Here is a 19,121-nt window from a genome sequence, read left to right as displayed (position 1 = left end):
AGTTGAATAAAAGCAGAAAGGTTAAAAGGGTCTGAGTAAGGGAAATATCTTTTTTGTTTGCTTTCAGGATTGTTCCGCTTTTGCCCCAGTTTTCTTTGCACTTCACTTTTGCCCCAGTTTTCTTTGCACTTGCCTTGAAAAATCAGTCTATCTATAAAGCTTTTATTGTCCCTGGTGGATAGAATACGCCCGACTTCCTGTCTCTCTGACAATTACTGTTGAAACACTGAGGCCCAGTGCACACCAAAAAGCGCTAGTGTAAAAGCAAACGCTTAGCGCTTTTTGAAGTGATTTTTTAAGGCTATTCTAGGCATGTGCTTAGCGATTTTCTAAGCATGCCTAGAGATTTTTGGTGTCGCGTTTTTTATATTTTATTACAGTACAGCTGTAACTGAACAGCTTCTGTAACAAAAAACGCTTGGAAAATTGCTCTGATCTAGCGCTTTTCAGAGCGATTTTCCACTTTCCTATACTTAACATTGAGGCTGAATCACCTCAGAAATCAGCAAAAATGCTGCAGGACCTGCGTTAGGCTCCCTGCACACTGCAAATCCGTTTTCCGATTCCGATTCCGATTCCGTTTCCGATTCCGATTCCGTTTCCGATTTTCCTTGAATACATTCAACAGAAAAACGGATCAAAAAACGCAGCATGCAGTTAAGATTAAAAATCTGAATCGGAATCGGATGTAAAAACAGATTAAAAAGCGGAATCGGAATCTGAAATGCATGCAGTGTGCAAGAGGCCTTAGCGTTTGGGAAAAAAGCTCATCGCTCTGGTGTGCTCCTTCCCATTCAAATACATTAGCCAAGCACTTTTTGAAGTGCTAGCATTTTAAAAAGCGCTCAGAAGCACTCTTGGGCCTCGATTCACAAAGCCGTGATAAATGCCATCACGGCCGTGATAAACTTAGCACGCGGGTTTGCGCGCGTACAGGTTTGCGCGCATAATAGTAAAGGTTTGCGCGCAGTATTTTTCCCCATTCACACGCTAACATATGAGTTATGAGTATGAGTACGCGCGCTAACCCGCGTGCTAAGTTTATCACGGCCGTGATAGCATTTATCATGGCTTTGTGAATCGAGGCCTTGGTGTGCACCAGCCCATAGAACTGACAGCTGCCATCAGAACACTAAGAGGCCTATGGATAAAGCAACAATGCCCTACTATTGATAGAGTTCCCTCTTTTCATAGCACTGCTACTTGCGATACAGAACACTTATAGAATGGTATTGGGATTTTAACTTATGTAAAAGCATTAAAATGTGAAATTCAGCAGAACATGGTGTTCTGAGACACTTTGTCCCACTGACCTGCATTTTCTATGACAGTCAATGTGGGTGGACAAATCTGTGTAATCTCAGCTCCAGGGAAGACTGACCCACAGGCAGTAATCTGCCTTGATACATGTTTTCATTGTTTATTGCTCCTCCTCATACATTGGCACAAATGAAAAATTCCAAACATAACCAGTCTGGCTATATATTCTGAAGGGGAGGGGTGGGGAGGAGCACTCTTTGGCTACCTGCACTGGTGGGGGCTCTTTGGCTATCTATAACATGGGGGAGCATTTTCTGGCTACCTAAACTGAGGGGGGGGGGGGGGGGCACTGCCTGGCTACCTATAAAAGGGGGGGACCTCTCTGCCTACTGTACCTATATTTTGGGAACCTCTCTGGTTATCTATACAGGGGGAGAGAAGGTACAGTCTGGCTACCCATAATGGGGGACACACTCTGGCTACCTACATTCGGAGGTCACTCTCTGGCTGCCTAAACTAGGTGGGGGGGTTGTTTTCTGGCTGTATATACTTAGCGGTATGATTCTTTCCAGAGACAGCATGTTACCGCTTTTAGAACCTGGAAAGAATATCTTGAAAGAATTATACCGCTAAGAAGGTTAAGAAGTGAGGAGTCTTATAAATTGCCTTAGATTATTCATTATAACAAAAACTTGTAAAACTGCCACATATGAAAATAGCCTGTGAGTAAAACAAGTCAAAATGAAAACTCAAGGTACTATGAAGTGACAATTATAAGCAAGTAAAGAGCATAAGCACTGAAATCTGGCCGGATAATAGAAAGCCTCAGTTGGGTTCATTACAGACTCCTACAGAATCTCAGAGTGGAGATTCTTATTATTACGAATACCAATCTGGGATGAATTCGCTGGAACAATGCAGTTTGATACATGGTGCCTCATGGGAAGATGCCTCACTCTACAAGAGTATGAGAGTACATTTGGTTTTCTGTAGACCATGGTCCATATGCAATTAATTTTTTCTCCTGAGTTTTCTCCTAGGAGATACATTTTCATCTTCTCTTTAAAATAACTTTTCAGCACTTTGCAATTGAAAAAGTACCAAATGTTAATTGTATATGGGCCCATGTTTGATTCATGATACAATGAGTGTTCAAAAGCAAAGCAAACAACGAAAGATGCACAACCTTAGAAGCAAATTTCATTTTACAAGGATTTACCTATAAACTCTACCGTTTAAGACCCTTTTAGTGGTCTGCATCCCCCAACCTTGCCTGGAAAATACATCCAGCATGATAGAGCCTTTTATACCGGCAGCAGTTGCTGACTGGGGAATACCATTGTGTCTGGCCTATAAAGGCAGGTGCATTTAGCAATATTTACTGATTGAAGTAGAATGGAAGTGAAAGTTTTTACAACTCTGTCTTTGAGTATGCATGTACGTCGTGTGTTATTTTTATACCCTGGTTCATTGCGTGTAGTAATCAGATCTAGCTAGACTTTATAAAAAAACAAGATCAAACTCATCTGAAAAGTTACTGGAGGAGAGGCCAAATCCACCACAATTACAGGACTAACAGTGATTAGAGAAATGGACACTCCTTGGATAAGGGAAAGACGATGACACACAGCTACTCTAATGCTGCAGAGGCCATAAAACTGTATACAAGAAGCCAAGGCCAGCAAATCTGACACTGGCAGCTTAAACACACGAATGTGATAGGCTGATAGCTCTATTTGACTAGTAGGAGACCTTGTTTAATATTTCATATCACAAGACAACACCTCACAACACGTTCATCACAATGCTATGACACGTTAAACAAAAGCGAGCTGTTACAAGATACCCAACCTGATACTGATACTGTACACGCTGAGCTTATTGAATGAGACAAAGAGCAACATGCAAAGAGCGACAACCCATAACAACCAATCAGAAACCCTTTTATTCTTAATGTCACTGATCCATAAGCTGAAATATGATTGGCTACCAAGGGCAACTCCACTGTGCACATCATTACTGTTCTTTGCACTACCTTACTAATTAAAACACAGTGGTATCATTATGCATTCACGAAACAACTACATACACAATTAGCAACAGTCTAGCATGGCTGTTATTACTTAGCTATATTTGTTTCTATAGTGTCAATGTTTAACTTTAAAAACGCCTTTAAGTTTACCAAATTCATGCCCAACTCCATTTTCTGCAGTTAAAGAAGCTTTTATTAGCATCATCTCTTCCCTCATCCTGTCTCAGGTGTGGCACTAGTAAAGCTTACCTGTTAGAAACATCCCTCTCTTCAGCTTTGCTGGATTTCCCATCCTGGTGATAATAAGCCTCCAGTGCCAGGGTGGACTGGTACTCCAAACAAGTGTGAGAAACAAAACACGAGCCCAGAAAACAAACAGCCACTGGTGACGAGACACAATAAAACCTCCGCACGAGTTGCAGGTGTCTGACACTAACACACCTTTAGCACTGAAGGAGTAGCTACAGATCAGCAGAGTACAAAAGGCAGTTCAAATTACTGCTCAGCTACCAGCCAATCCTCAGAGAGCCTGGCCCTGCCGAGCAGAAACCATGACGTAAGGGGAAGAACTCCCATAGAAATAAGAAGGATTCCAGTTTCAGTAATGATTATCTATTTCGGTAATGAGTTTACTACAATCAGAAGGAAATATGAGGGAGTGAAAAAGCTTTAGTACATATAAGCAGGTTTTTTATGCTGCTAAAGCTCCACACTTTTACACCACTCACTGTGGAAAGTAAAAGCAGAATTTAGAAAAGATTACTGTGCCTCATGAGACTTTACTTATTACTATATCTGATGATGGCGGCCACATACATCAGTCTATTCTCATTCTCTCTCACTATATTACACACACATATATATATATATATATATATATATATATATATATATATATATATATATATATATTTGTTGTTGTTTTTTTTACACAGCCCTGCTTAGGTACTGTAGATGGCAGAGAAGGTGGAAGATTTTTTTCATCATGCATCTTCAGCAACAAATCTATGTAGGCATGGCTACCCATGTGCCTGTGTACAGACGTTGTTGAGGTGGAGTCCATGCTACCCACTGGTGTCCCTGTCATAGCATATATCTCACTATATTTTTGTTTAATATAGTTAATTATTTCTCTAATGCGGAGGCTTATATCCTGACCCACATCTTGCTTAAATGTATCAAGTATTTAAATGGTTGCTTAACTTTATTATAAGAATCCGTATAACATATGTCATAACTATGCAAGCCACTTTGTAACTGAATGTCAGCACTCTGCCTTAACTTTTCTGGAAACTTACTGTAACCATGGCAACAGTATGCAGCTTTGTGTAAAAGATACCCATAACTATTTTCTCTCTGTTTGACTCTTTGGTTCATAAATCTGCTCAAAACAGGAAGTAAAAGTTGTTGCATCTCTTTGCACTCCAACTGCTTTGCTAGGTTTAATGTAATGATGCATCTATTCCACAGGATTGAAAGAGCCTACACTTCCACTGGGATGATGCTGGACCTACCTATATGGTGTCTGGAGTGAGCACTTTCATTTCACTAATAGCAGAATAAAGTCAACCAGTTTGTCACATTTAGTTCTTCTTCATGTGGGAAGCTGAAGGTACTGAATTCACCGCCTGTCAGCAGCTCCCATGCACTGGCCGGGCGTTTGCTAGAATCATCGTGCGAAGCATGTTCCTTTGGCGCGGCACTGAGCGCCAAGTGCTGAAGCTGGGCGCCATCATATCAGCAATGCTATGCTGCGCGCCCCGCGTAATGGTAATTCGGGGCTCCGGCGGTTGCCAGACCCCAAATTACATTGTGACAGCTCGGAGAGGAAATTGTACTTTGCACCCCTGGGGAGTGTAGTAGCAGCAGGGAGAGCCATCATTCGGCTCACCCTGCACCGAACTGCCCAGCGCCCAAATAAGATGTACTCATCAGCATGAGCTCTAGAGAGGCAGCCACTGGAATGAGTCACATCTAAGTGCAGCCACCCTCAGGCGACACAGTTTTTCTTTTTCTGCTGCTGGGTAATTGCACCATGTCAATCGCTAACACGAGTGAAGTTACCAAACACTGCCATTCGGAAGGTGCTTGGTGGCTGACAGATGGTGGGCTGAGCTGCTTGACAGACTCCCATGTGAAAGGGCCTTTAATATGCAGAGCTATTGGGCAGTATCCCCAGAAACCACGAGAGAAATCACTGTAGTAGAGCACAGAATCATAGGAATATCCTTACAGAATACCAGAGAGCTCATGGTGACCCAGAACCATTAGGAAAGTATAAGGGGCTAAAAGAGACTGAAAAGTCATTCTTAAAAGCAATGCTGAATATAATTTTAGGTATTTGCAAAAAACCTAAACTGACCCCCCCCCCCCCAAAAAAAGAGTTTCACTTACCTGGGGCTTCTACCAGCCCCCTGCAGTTGCCCTGTGTCTGCACCGTCACTGAACGATCCTCCGGTTCTAGGCAGCTCCCTAGTTTCATTTTGATGCCCGGCCCCAGTCTGCGTGCCCCCTGATCGCGCTTCTGTGCACAGGAATACTCTGTGCATGTGCAGAACCAAAAAAATCTGTACTGTGTATGCGCAGAACATTCCTGGCAATGGGAGTGTGATTGAGGACGTGTAGAGCAGCGAATGCGCAGTGGCCAGTCAGCCAGCTGAAATTGGGTCTCTGCAGGGAGCTGACGAGACATTTAGTGACATTGCGGGCACAGGGTGGCTGCAGGGGGCTGGTAGAAGCCCCAGGTTAGTGAAACTCTTACACTTTTTTTGGTCAGTTTAGGTTCACTTTAAGTGAGTCACAGTAGTTTCCCATGATGCATCACTCCTGAATATGCAAATCATCTCTTCTGTAATAGAAAGTTAAAATATTCAATCTACCTACAGATGATTTTATAGGATTCTGTTTTGGGAATGTGGAGATACACTCTAACAGCAATATCTTAAAGCAAAGGAAGTGAGCTGAACTACAGACATCTGTATGTTACACATTATCCAACTATGTCATGAAAATAAATAGGGAGTGGAGACTTCAGAATTAATAAGTTATCATTAACCACTCCTAGAGTCAATAAAGGAAAATACAAATTGTGAGTGTTCATTTCATATCAATATAACAAGTCATACTATGTGCTGATGATACCCAAGTGTTCTACAACATTGCTCCTCTCTCATTACTAATGCACTCGTCGTGGAGTGTCGTCCAATAATTACAGTACACTGTACATGGTGTGCAATCTGCAAGGACGTTAAAAATTATTTGTATTTAATTGACTGTGAATTGTGATGTAATCTATGGTCACACTGCTTCCCTAGCACTAATGAGTCCTCAATTTGACCAGACCTTCTACAGACAGGATTGGGGAATATTTGTATTGTGTTGGCAAAAAATACCTCCAAAATTATTTCATGCAGATCTGCTCCATATATCCACAAGTGATAGAAAATTGAAATTCTTTTCTTGTTATGCACTCAATTGCACACATTACTATACATTCTAGAGGGCAGGGAGAGAGAGGGGCAGAAGGTGTCCCCATTGAGGGAGTTCTGTGGTGATTGGCATGGTCAGCTGCTAACAACAGGAAGAACCTTTTACAGACATACAAACAGAGATGGATGAAAATGTAATGGGGCCCTAGGCAAGGTAGTAGATTTGGCATCACCTTGTGGTCCTCTTGGTCAGCTGAACTGGCGAGGTAAAAAAAAGGTGGCAGGTGTCCCCGTGCTTCCAGACTTTAGTTTGCTGTCTGTGAACCTCATTGCATTGTGGGAAATAACAGCTTTTTTCCAACTGCCAAGCAAGCAACATTTCCCTGTGTGCATATACTGCAGACAGTGGTGGAGGACTGGCGAGCGGGACGCATCTGTCTTTGTGTTGCTGGGGGTGGGAAGGAGCCCCCGTAGCCTAGCACCCATTGTTTAATGGGCAGGCTTTTTTACTAGTCCTGAATAATCTACTGCACTCTCCTATACGTCACTGGAGTTTCTCATTAAAGTGTACCTGAAGGGAAAAAAAGTGCCTAATTTGGGTATTTACCTGAGTAGAGGGAAGCCTCTGGATAATTCAGAGGCTTCCGCTGTCCCTCTCTACCTCGCTGTTCCAGCAGTGGAACTCCCCAAAGCTCATCAACAAGCGGTAGTCAACGGAGCATGGCCGCACTGTGCAGGCAGCTCGCACCTTGCCATTAGCAGGGTGCCGAACAGGCAGTGTGGCTGCGCTTGTTCAGGTACGCCACATGATCACGGGGTTCCAGTGCTGGAACGCCGAGGTGGAGGGAAACAGGAGAAGCCACTAAAGCAGCACAGGGCAAACTGCGCCCATGGGCATGTCCTGAAGGCATCTCACATGATGTCGCTGTGGCCATGAAGGCCCGATGCTGGAAGCGGCAATTAGGTGCCTTAATCATTCCCTTTCAACCCGCTCACAACTCTGCAGGGAGGGATAGAAGGAGGAGGGAAAATATGTTAGGAATACGGCCACGGTCCGCAGCCTGTGGTGTAAAGTTTGCCCAGCCCTGCTCTCCAGAATCCAGAGGCTTTCCTCCATTGAGGTAAGTATGCAACTTTTTATTTTTTTAATATCACAGGTTTGCTTTAAGAGATGTGGCTAACTTCTTAACTACACAATCAATTAACCCTTCATGCACTCCTCATGCATACAGAGAGGTATACTGAATCAGGTGCACTATTTTTACTCCCGAGATTAAGTTAAAGAGTTTAGATTATCTGTTTCCAGTTATTGCTAATTATAGTTGCTCCCATTACAGGGTTAGCCTCTGTGTGGTGATCATAATTACAGCAGCAGCTTAGAGAGAGTGTGAGTGTTTCTGGCTCCATCGCTGGGCCATTTCTATTATCATTTTCTTGGGAAAGGGGTCCTGGCATGACCCTGAAACACTGGAATTCTACAATAAAAGTTTTTGTTGATTTATTTGTATGAAGTGCTTGATGGAACTCTGATAACCATGCATGTTTATGAAATCAAATACATCTGCCCATTATTTAGTTCAGTGATAGGCACAATACTGAGTGGACCGCATTTTTGTGGCTGTTACGCAATAAGTCTCTGTGTGTGTATGAATGTAAAAAAAGTAATTAATTGTGTTGCTCACTCCAAAAACAAGGTAGGGGAAGGAGAATCTAGGTCAGGCAGCAAGAGAGAGGACTCTCATAGAGTAATTTGTGCCACACAATTTCAGGATACAATGAATACTATTTCTAATACGAATACGCTATTGGACTTCAGCCTGGCATGGAAAACAATAATTCCCTATCTCTGTGACCGAAGACACACTTTAAAAGCATCACACTGCAGTAAGTCAACACAAATAATTGTGCAGTCTTCAGAAGATCAAAACATCTTATTAAAGTACTCCTTTGAATGAAATAGGAGTCCTGAGAGTTACATAAAATACATTTTTTCTGTTAGTTATGTATGTAGTTTGCTTGAAATCAAGATATTTGACCTTAAATGAAACCCCAAGGTGCCTTGAGGTCTTTGAATGGGTCCCCTCCCCTGGCATTTTCCCCTCCCATGACAGTGGTAGGCTGAGAAAGTTTTAAAAAGTACCTCTTTGACTAATCTGTGTCCTCTCCACTCATATTCTTGACCCAAATGTGGTAGAATAATAGGGGATAATTATAAAGAAGTACTAAATTGAAGATCAGAATAATAAGAACAGTGGCGTAGCTAAGGAGCTGTGTGCTTCCATGCAAGTTTTACTATGCCCCCCCCCCCCCCCAAGCACTCTATACATAACAATTGATACGGCGCACCAAAACTTGCCAACGGCAACTACAGTGTCAGGGGTGCAAGAGGGGGATAGGGAACAGTGTGTTAATGATTACTACTATTCAAAGTATCTATAGAAGTGATTATTATGAGCACAGGGCCAATACAGAGCTAATACTGTAGTTGAGGGAGGGCCCTTCGGGGCCCCTCTGGCCCAAGGGCCCCAATGCGGTCGCTACCTCTGCACCCCCTATTGCTACGCCCCTGAATAAGGAGCACATTCAGGAAAATTATTAGAATACAATTAAAAAGGCCCACCCGTTAAAAAACGGGCGCTAGGTCACAGCCACTACCCTCCGCAATGTGCGCACAAACGCGTCCTGCTTGCTCGTTCCCCATCACTGTCTGAAGTATATGCACACAGGGAGCTGCTTGTTTGGCAGTTGGAAAAAGCTGTTATTTCCCACAATGCAATGAGAACCTCTGTGAACCACACACAGCAAACTGTCAGATCCGGCCCTGTGTCCTAACTGCCCTGGCTGCGCACATGCTCAGTACAAAAACGCCAGGGACACACAACCATTCAGTTGATGATGCAGGGACACTTGCATTTTATTGTATAGGATATGGAGGCAGTATAATGAGTAGTACCATAATGAGTAATGTAATAAAGAGTACAGTTATAAGCGAACACTATAATTGTGGAGTCTTTGGCAAGATACACTACCATGCACTAGTTTAAAAGTAAACACTGTAAGTAAGTAACATTGAAGGGGGGGGGGGGGGAGGCTAAACAACAAGTCTTGTACAATGAACAACCACACCCACTCTAAAAGATCATGCATCCTGCAAAATGAATCCCCACTCTCTACGCTACTGCAGCGGTTCCATCTTTGAGATCCCCAAATTATCTAAATGGTTCCACAGATAGAAAGGTTGAAAAAGGCTGGTCAAGAGGATTCCCCCCATCCTTCTTTACCCCACCGATCAAGCGCTGGGACCCTATAAACGTATTTGACAAGAGCTTTTTGAATATGTTTGAGTGGACACGCTCCCGCAATAATGGCTCACTCCACAAAATTGTCTACATTTATTTTGAACCAATCAAAGCAAGAAGTACATCAACGATTAACTGGCAGCTGGTTAATTAAACAACAGCTAGAAGCTTTGATTGGCTAAAATGCATACCTTTCCTGGGTCAACAAAAATTTACATGTGACATTTTTTTGTTAGAGACACCTGGCTTTTCTATTTGCCCTGTGTAGCTGGCGTGCATAACGATGACATCACAGTCATGTGATAAATGAAGCTAGGCATTTTATTTTTGCATGTAATCCCATAAAAAGGAACAATTATGTGGTTCAGACTCAATTACGTGCACCGAGTGCATACTTCTCTATGGATTAGGAGAAATCTAGATCTTTTGGTGGATCAATTCCTTATGGGTCAGTGCCAGGGCAGATCATGTTAATTAATAACTCTCAGCTTTCAACACACGGTTTCTAGAAAGTGATTTTATCTGATTACACACACTTTGCAAGAGAAGATTTTGTGTAATATTTTGTTAAGGTACGATTCATGATGCATTTGCTATAAATATGCTGCAACTGCAAGAGAAAGGCAATTGCTAAAATGCATGGGTGTCAATGGGAGAAGTAAAAGCCAAGGAATACCAGGCCTCGTTGGCACTTAACAAACATCCGCCATTACTGTTGACCCAGAAACTGGCAGCCTCCTTGCATAGTTCCAGCACTGGCATCACTTTAAGCAGCTGACAGCTTTTACATTTTTGTTATAAAGAATGAACGATCAGATTTTTAAATGTATGACTAATGTGGTAAGTCAGACCCTGCAGGGATGCATAAAGCTGGTATTAACAGGGCCATTGCACCAATCAAAAGGTGCTCATTAATCAATCAGCAAGGGGGCAGTTAAGAGGGCAGGGCTACAGCGCTCATTTCAAGAACAGCAGCCCCTTCATACGCAGATTTTTCCATTCATCTATGTTCTCTGTTTGAAAACTGACACCGATGTTCGAAAACTAAATTGTTTCTGTATAAAATGGGCAGCACAGTGGCATAGTGGTTAGCGCTCTCACCTTGCAGCGCTTAGTCTCCGCTTCCAATTCCAGCCAATGCACTACCTGCATGGAGTTTGTATGTTCACCCCGTGTCTGCTTGGGTTTTTCTTTGGGCACTCTGGTTTCCTCCCACATCCGAAAAACATACAGATAAGCTATTTAGCGTCCCTTAAATTGGCATGTCAGCATGTGACAAGCAGTGCAGTAACCCATCAGTAAAAATTCACATCACATCCTAACTGAGCATGGCCACGGCTGCGCTCAGATGTGACTCAATGCAGTGGCTGCCTATCCGCTGCCCATACCAAGCACTAACAAGCACACAAGTCATGCACGGGAGCAGCTGGAAGGCCTAAAGTCACATCTGAAACAAACCTCAGTGTTAGGATAAATTAAGATGGTCAACCCAAGCAGCTTTCATGCATACAGTATAGTTCTGAAATCACAGCTGTCCGGATCTGTTCTACAAGCCATAAAAATATAGAATATACAATGTTTTCCACAGAGATAGGGTTTTTAGGAGTTAACACTGGCATAAAGCCTAACTTATAATAGTGATTAAAAATTACATCACAAATTAACTTCCTCAGCAATGCATACAACACCATCAGTGGCTGGATATTGTAATGGTTAAGGGCTCTGCCTCTGACACAGGAGACCTGGATTCGAATCTTGGCTCTGCCTGTTCAGTAGGCCAGCACCTATTCAGTAAGGAGTTTCTTGGGCGAGACTCCCTAACACTGCTACTGCCTACTGAGTGCACTCTAGTGGCTGCCTCATAAGCGCTTTGAGTCCGACAGGAGAAAAGCGCTATACAAAAAAAGGAATTATTATATATTAGTTCATAAGGAAATCTAAGAATAAAAAATGTGTTGATAATCTACTTTCTTTCACAGCTACAACAGAAAAAAAAAAAAGCTAGATGCCAGTTCTCAGACTACTTTACCAGAGGCAATAGTGTGTAGCAGATAGATGGTTCGATAGATAATTTCCGACTGATTTCAATCGTTTTTCTGATCAATTTTCTCATAGAAGTGAATGGAAATCGATCCGAAAAATGATTGGAAAAACGATTTAAAACTTGATCAGAAAGTAAATCTTCCAAAAAAAACTCATTGGCCTCAATTCACTAAGCTCATCTCCTGCTCATTTCTGAGCTGTTTCTAGTGTTATCACCAGGGTGATAAGGCATGTAGTATTCACTAAACAATTTACCCCAGACAAACTTAAAGTTCATTCTTCTGTCTTTAAGTTAAGGAGAGATCTCTAAAGTTAACTATTAAATCCTTAAAATAACTACAGAATTCTGAAGTTAAAGACAGGCCCTATATACTGCATGTGAAAATAACTACAGAGGTGATTACTTAAAGGAATACTATCAATACTCAAGTGTTCTAAAATGATAAAGTACAAATAATGTCCAAGTAGCTGTGTTAACATTTTCCTACTTTTTATGTTAAATATCAGAGACAAAAGCTTTAATTCATCGTGTGTAGATTTTAGCTACATTTGGAATGTCTCATTTGCAGAGGTATGAATCTCTGCAGTCTGACATGCTAAGAAAAGTGTAATATTGAAGCAGATTATTTGAAAACAGGTATCAGGTTTCACACACTACAGTATTACAAATGCTTATGTTGCACAAGATACATTTCCTCTGCTCTCTCTGATGGCCCATGCTCACGGGCAACTTCTAGGGCCTGTCGCCAGCACACGTGAGCACACGCGGAAGAGGGACCAGCGGCGCGACGGAAGCTGTCGCCGACGTTCCTCCTCCCCCCGCCGGAACCTCCGTATACTTCAATGGAGGTTGCTGTCGCTAGTCCGCGTACTCACGCGGACTAGCGACAGTTGCGGCGGCGACTGTCGCCAGGCGATTGACCGCGCCAATCGCCCGGCGACATTAGCGATGAGCGACGGTTCGGGGTGCGCGCCCGTGCAACGCCGCATACTCACGGGCGACCTGTCGCTGCAACACGCGCGCGCCGCGTGTTGCGGCGACATTTGTAGCCCGTGAGTATGGGCCATGAGAGAAAACTCTGCCTGTCTCTGACTGAGCTCTCTGCACACAGAGTTAACTGATACACTCTGTGAGGGAATTTCCCCCTCCCCTCATGGCTGAGTCTGCCTTCAGAATTGCCATCAGAAAAATGTGAAAGGAATTAGATAACAGTAATTAAATAGATAAGCAGTGAAATGTATACACCAGTACTTAGCAGCACTTCCCAAACATTTTCTATCTCAATTGAAATAAACATGTTCATCGATAGTGCCCCTTTAGGGACAGAAATGATAACTCTCTCACTATGAAAACTTATCTCTACATCTTAATAAGCCAAGCTTCTTTAGTGAATTAACACTGAAAATACTGTTCGATGTGTTGATGTGTGGTGGTAAGTTTTCTCTTGCCTTATCACCAGCATGATCTTAGTGAATTGAGGTCAATGTGTATTTCCAGCATAATATATCTATAATTGTTGTGATTCCCTCTGAGCTACTGCATGACATATTTAAATTAAACCTGAAACATAAAAAAGTGCCCCGGGGGGTACTTACCTTGGGAGGGGGATTGAGGTTTCCCTCGTCCTCCTCCATCCCACAGTGGTCTTGCTGGGCCCCCCCGAATGGCGGCCATGTAAATATTTACCTTCCACTGCTCTAGCGCAGGCGCAGTAGTGGCTCTCGGCTCTGTATCAGGCGGAATAGCCGATCCCAGTCGAGTCCGCTCTACAGCGCGGGCGAGTTGCTGGGCCCCTCCGAACTGCGGCCATGTAAGTATTTACCTTCCACTGCTCTAGTGCAGGCACAGTAGCGGCACTCAGATCTGTATCAGGCGGAAATAGCCAATACCAGTCGGGTCCGCTCTACTGCGCGGGCGACTTGCTGATCCCGAGCCGAGAGCCGATACTGCGTCTGCGCTGGAGCCGGGGAAGGTAAATATTGCAGACACTACTGCGCCTGCACCACAGCCTGACAAACTGTTGGCTGTGGCTTCGGAAAGGCCCAGCGAGAGCACCGTGGGACTAAGGATGTCAAGAGAAGCCTTGACAGGATCCAGAGGCTTCCCCCTCCTGAGGTAAGTACCCCCCAGGGGCACTTTTTTGAAATTACAGAGTCTCTTTAAATCTGTGACGGGGTTGAATTTAAATTAAGCTATAATTTAAGACACACTGGGCCATATTTATTTGTAAGACACACTGGGCCATATCTAATTCACTTTTTCTCTTAAGTTTTCTCCTAGGTGATATTTTCACACCATATCAATAAAATGCCGGTTAAGCCACCAGCAGCCAAGAAAATACTCAATAATCTTGACGGTACTTTTTCACCTATGTTTTGAAACTTTTTCAATTGCTAACTGTTAAAAAGTTATTTTAAATAGAAAATGAAAAAATATCTCCTAGGAGAAAACTCAGGAGAAAAAGTTAATTGCCAAAGACCCCTACTCAATTAACTTTTTCTCCTGAGTTTTTTCTCCAATGTGACATTTTCACCCCTTACCGATAAAATGCCTTTCAAGCCACCGGCAAGCAAGAAAATACTCAGAACAATTTTGACAGCACATGTCCACCTACTTTTGGGTACTTTTAGAATTGCAGATTGCTAAAAAGTTATTCTGAACAGAAGATGAAAAATTATCTCCTAGGAGATAATTTAGGAGAAAAGGGCCCATGTGCAATTAACTTTTTCTCCTGTGTTTTCTCCTAGGAGATAATTTAGGAGAAAAGGGCCCATATGCAAAGAACTTTTTCTCCTGTGTTTTCTCCTAGGAGATAATTTTTCATCCAAAATGAAGGTGACAAAATACTATCTATATAAGATTATTCTGAGTATTTGTTTGCTTGGTTTAAAATGCATTTTATTGAACATTTTGAAAATATCACCTAGGAGAAAACTCAGGAGAAAAAGTAAATTTGTCCAAGGTGAATAAAAGAAGAATAATGTGAGTTGAATAAGGGCCACTATCTTTAAGATGCAAAAATCTTGGCTGTATTTTCTCATTAGAATTGTACACTAGTACTATCTGTATGAGTAACGCACTTTACAGCAGCAGTGAATGCATTAAGTGACTTAAATAAAGTACATTAAATATTCATACACAGGCAGGCAACAAAGACTCATGGTAATAAAGTAATCACTAGTGTCATTGCTTCTATTTATAGTTAGGTGATAATGCCTATTTACGTATTTAAATCTATCAGTGAATTAATAGCCATCATTAGGCATTATGCAATATACTTAGCAGGTGAGAATGCTACCAGGGCAGTTCTATGAGAATCATACAATAGAGGAAGTGTTTTACCATTAAACTAGAGAGCAGAAAGGAGAAAAGTTCACAGTCTGGAGTTGTGATCAGTGCCTGCTTTTTGCATAAATATATACAAATACGCATACAAAACTGCTGGCAAGTTAGTATTTCTTTCTGCCCGGTATCCCTGATTCAATTACAACTATCACTCGGGTTGGTGATAGCATTAAAGCTAATGGGAACCGGGTTAAAAAAAAAAAGTCAGAAACTCACCTAAGGAGAGGGAGGCTCTGGGTCCTATAGCGCACTCCCTCTCCTCTCCCGGTGCCCACTGCTGTCCTGGCTCCCCATAGCGGTATTCGACCGTTTCGGTCAAATACCGCTGTCTCCCGGCCAAAAGGAGGCCCGAGTGCTCCCGAAGACGGGCCGCGATAACACTGCGCACGTGCGCGCGCCCTCTATGACGCACTCGTGTGTGCGTGCCTGTCTTCGGGAGGACTCGGCTCCCGAAGTCTCCTCGCCGTGGGATGAGAACAGAGGAGCCAGCGCAGCACCGGGGCCACCGGGAGAGGAGAGGGATGGCTCATTAGGACCGAGCCTTCCCTCTCCTTAGGTGAGTATCTGACTTTTTGTTTTTTTAAACAGGGGTTACATTAGCTTTAAGGTCCATACACACGTTGGATTTTTTTAAACGACCCGATGGTTGGACGTTCAGTCGTCCGGACGTCAAATCGGGCGTGTGTACAGTCCGTTGTTCAGCTGATAAGACTGGTCTTGAGCGATCCCCCAGGCCGATCGCTCGAGACCAGTCTTATCAGCTGAACGACGGACTGTCCACACGCCCGATTTGACGTCCGGATGCCTGAACGACGGGACGTCCAAACGACGTGTCATTTAAAAAAATCCGACGTGTGTATGGACCTTAACACGTGCTCTTTCCAAATAGTGCTAATGTGATAGCTAAAACTGCAATGTTGTGATACATAGAAGAAGGCAATGAATTATTCAGAGTTCAGGATACCCACCTTTACAGTAATCTTCCTGGTTTCAGCATCAGAAACACTTCCTATATCCATACTGTATGTAGCCCCACCCTTCCAGTGCTTAGCCTAGGCTGTTTACCTATGCAGAATTTTTCTGCCAGAGCATTCTGGTAGACCAGGCATTATTTTCACTGACTTTGGAATTCCCAGAAACAAACATTTAGCAGAGCTGCACCTGACATGTCACCACCAGTGATACATGTCAGAAAGTAAATCAGGGTGAGGAAACATTTTACAATGGGCAAACACTGACGAAATCATTTATAAATATTGTAAAAAAATAAAATAAGCAATTGTATTCTTTATGTTATTTTCACTACAGTTAATTTGCTGCAGCAAAAAAAAAAAACAAATTGTACTTCTGAGAAGTTATTATCTTTTTTTGTCTGTAGGCGCATTATCTACTTATTTAGTAAGTGTTTTTAGATGCAGGAAGATGCAGGAGGTGCTCTTTACTGTCAAAAATGAGAGAAAAGTTCTTCATCTGCTCTTACTAGATGAAAAGGGATTTTGCTCATTTCCAGATCTAGATTTTTGATTAAAGTCAACCTCCGGACTAAAAATATACTCAGCAGAACTGAAAAGGCTTGGTGTTTCTTTAACAGTTTCACAGCATCAAAACTTTGTTTTTCTTACCAAAGCATCATTTTTAGCTGCATTTTTACCTAAGCTCCACCCATCAAAGAAAAAAAGCCTGGGCTTTTTTTCCCCTGGTGCTGTGCAGAGCATGATGGGATTTCCTGTGTTGTTATTCACGTTGCCTAGCAACTGGGAGAGGCGCCCAGGACACAGGACAGTTGGAACTGTGTATCATGCTCCCTGTCACCTCCTTTCAACCAAAAACATGGCTGCCATCATGAAATCAAACATTTGCCTGTTCTTTTAAAACGATGTGGGTAAGAGATTATATTACCTATCTATTTTAATTAACATAACTAATGTAACTTAATGACAGTATGTTTGTTTAGGCTGGAGTTCCTCTTTAAAGAGACACTGAAGCGAAAAAAAAAATATCATATAATGAATTGGTTGTGTACTATGAATAATTACTAGAAGATTAGCAGCAAAGAAAATATTCTCATACTTTTATTTTCAGGTATATAGTGTTTTTTCTAACATTGCATTATTCTATAATATGTGCAGATTACACAACACTCAGCATTCAAAATGATTCTTTCAGAGTAGTCTGTGAAGTAATGACATCTCCTCTGGCAGAGGAAAAGTAAATAGTCCAGGAACAGTTGAGATAATAAAAGTCAGATAACAGCCCTCTCCATGACTTATGCTGGGAATACACAATGCGTTTTTGCGTTCGTTTTTGCCGTCGTTTTCGCTTTCGATAGATTCTACTCTCGATTCACTGCTCGATTCCCCTCTCGATTCCTTATCTTTTCTTATCAATAACATTTACTTGAATGAGGAGAATCGAAACGAAAGTAGAATCGACCAGATCCGACAGGTTGGAATTTATCTATCGAACCCATCTATCTAAAGTAAAAACTTAACGTGTATTCCCAGCATAACTTAGTCGGAGAGCTTAATGGCTTGTTTGCATAGAGATAACAACTGGAGTTTCTCAACTCTTCCTGTGCTGGAAACAATTAGACTGATGTATCTGATCTTAATGTTTTATTTCTTAGCTGTACTACACATACAAATCATAATATCATCATTTTTTTTTCGCTTCAGTGTCTCTTTAAGTTCAACCTTTATTTAAAAAAAAAAAATTAAAGTGTGCCTCAACCCTCTCCACCATGCAGGCTGGTATTGCCCAGGATGGGTAAAGCCCATCAATACTGATCTTGACCAATAAGAATGCTTCCTTGTGGAGAGTGGGACAGGATTTCTGGCCCTCTTTTTCAGAGTACCCTTTAACCACTTCAGGACCACAGGCTTAACCCCCCCCCCCCCCCCCCCCCAGTGACCAGGTCATTTTTCACAAAACAGTACTGTGCAGCTTTAATTGTTCACTGCACAGCCATACAATTTAGCACACAAATTAATCTTACCTCCATTTCTTGCCACTGGGAGGCCTTTCTTTTGATGGTCTCTGATCGCTCCTGCGATCGTTCGTTTTTTTTTTAAATTTATGAAAAAGTATCCTTTTTTAAAAAACAAAACAAAACACTTATTTCCTTTACTCCCCCCTCGCCCCTCAATTGCCCTAGACAGTGATCGTGGTTTGTTCTATGCCTACAAGACATAGGACTGTGGGAGGGATTAGATTGTGAGGCCATCCGAGGGACAGTGAAGTGACATGCCTGTCACTTGTACAGCACGGTGGAAGATCCGCAGCGCTGTTTACATTTAGTTTACCCCCGGTGCTGTGATCAGAAGCCTGCCAGCCACGATCGTGGGCCAGTAGGCTCACCGATGCGGCCAGCTCTCTCCCTCCTTGCAAGGAACGGTGCTTGAGCAAGCACTCGTTACCTGCAAATCTCACGCATCGCAAGATGACGCAATTCCGCGCTAGGCGGTCCTGGGGGAGCCACTCTGCGGCTGCAATTCTAGGTGAGGCGGCCGCAGAGTGGTTAAAGTGTAACCTTATTAGTCGGTAATACCAGCTTTCTTGGGAGTTTTTACAATGGCATCAACAACAATAAATTACGTTTGGATCAGACGGACAAACATATGCAATGTAGCCTGAGAGCTTTACTAGCCTGAAAAAAATAGCACTAAATGACACACAATGGGGAATGTGAGTAAAATATCCAGGGTTTGTATTAT

General features: G+C 42.6%; 1 protein-coding gene across 12 annotated transcripts in view; it reads right to left on the bottom strand.

The window, feature by feature from the left end:
- Window positions 1-19,121, bottom strand: part of SHROOM3 (shroom family member 3) — a 460,954-nt gene that overhangs the window by 268,523 nt on the left and 173,310 nt on the right. For 2 of the 12 annotated variants that reach the window (XM_068233537.1, XM_068233542.1), the window contains exon 1: window positions 3,542-3,714. The exons of 9 other annotated variants lie outside the window; for them this stretch is intronic. The gene's annotated coding sequence lies outside the window, so the exon portion shown is untranslated. Of the gene's footprint in view, window positions 1-3,541; window positions 3,715-9,340; window positions 9,429-19,121 lie in introns of those variants that run through there. One more of the 12 variants, XM_068233538.1, reaches the window with a different exon arrangement.

This window comes from Hyperolius riggenbachi, chromosome 1 (genome assembly GCF_040937935.1).
Source record: "Hyperolius riggenbachi isolate aHypRig1 chromosome 1, aHypRig1.pri, whole genome shotgun sequence".
Taxonomy (NCBI): Eukaryota; Metazoa; Chordata; class Amphibia; order Anura; family Hyperoliidae; genus Hyperolius; species Hyperolius riggenbachi.
The sequence above is the reverse complement of the archived record's forward strand: the minus strand, read 5'-3'. Positions and strand labels throughout refer to the sequence as shown.